This window comes from Poecilia reticulata, linkage group LG6 (genome assembly GCF_000633615.1).
Source record: "Poecilia reticulata strain Guanapo linkage group LG6, Guppy_female_1.0+MT, whole genome shotgun sequence".
Lineage (NCBI taxonomy): Eukaryota > Metazoa > Chordata > Actinopteri > Cyprinodontiformes > Poeciliidae > Poecilia > Poecilia reticulata.
This window is the reverse complement of record NC_024336.1, coordinates 284,130-285,000: the sequence shown is the minus strand read 5'-3', so window position 1 is coordinate 285,000 and position 871 is coordinate 284,130.

The following is an 871-nucleotide window of genomic DNA, read 5'->3' as shown; positions in this document are numbered from 1 at the left end:
AGAACTAATCCACTGATCACATGTCCAGTCCTGTTTCAGATGGTGACTGTTCCATCTGAGCAAAGTTCTGGTTTTCTGATTGTACTTGCAGTGCAAACTGAACATGTGTAGACTTGTGTGGTTACTGAAACTGACAACAAAAACTGCACTTCATATTAGATCAGTTACAAGCTGCAGATGATTCTGTTTTACAGGAAGATACAAACACAATCAACCCCACATCATCACCCTATGAGGTTTAAGAACTGTATATAATGTGGAAGAGCCTTTAAGGGGCAGTATTATGTAAAATTGACTTTTTTGAGCTTTACATCATGTTATAATGTTTATCCCTGATCAAAACCATACCTGGAGTGTTGCCTTGATTCTTTGAAGCATATTTAAGAAATCCTTTAATCTTCAGTGGCAGCCATTGTTCAGTGACTGTTCAGCAGTGACGTAAATCACAGGCCAATCAACAAATGCAGTCCGGTGTGAAGCAAATCGCCAGGGCAGAACCGGTTAAAGCCACACCCATAGAGAAGGGACTTTAAGTGTTTAAGTGTATGTTGAGACGCTGGAGGCCATCTTTAAAATATGAGTTTTAGCTTAGTCAACCAAAAAGGAAAATAAACTATAGGTTTATTGTATTTTTATTTCTTTTCTACAATTTACCTTTTGCCCCAAACATAACYCTGTTTTTCAGACTAGACTAGTCAAAGTTAGGTGGCTCTTTGCTTGTCATCAGAATGGCAACGCTGATTTATTGAATGTGTAAAATAATTAAAAATTAATAGTGAAAACAGTTACATACGCCCCACACTTTGAGAAACCGTGTGGACTATGGAGCTCGACACTAGGCCGCTGTTCAGGAAAGCAGGTAGTTTGATGT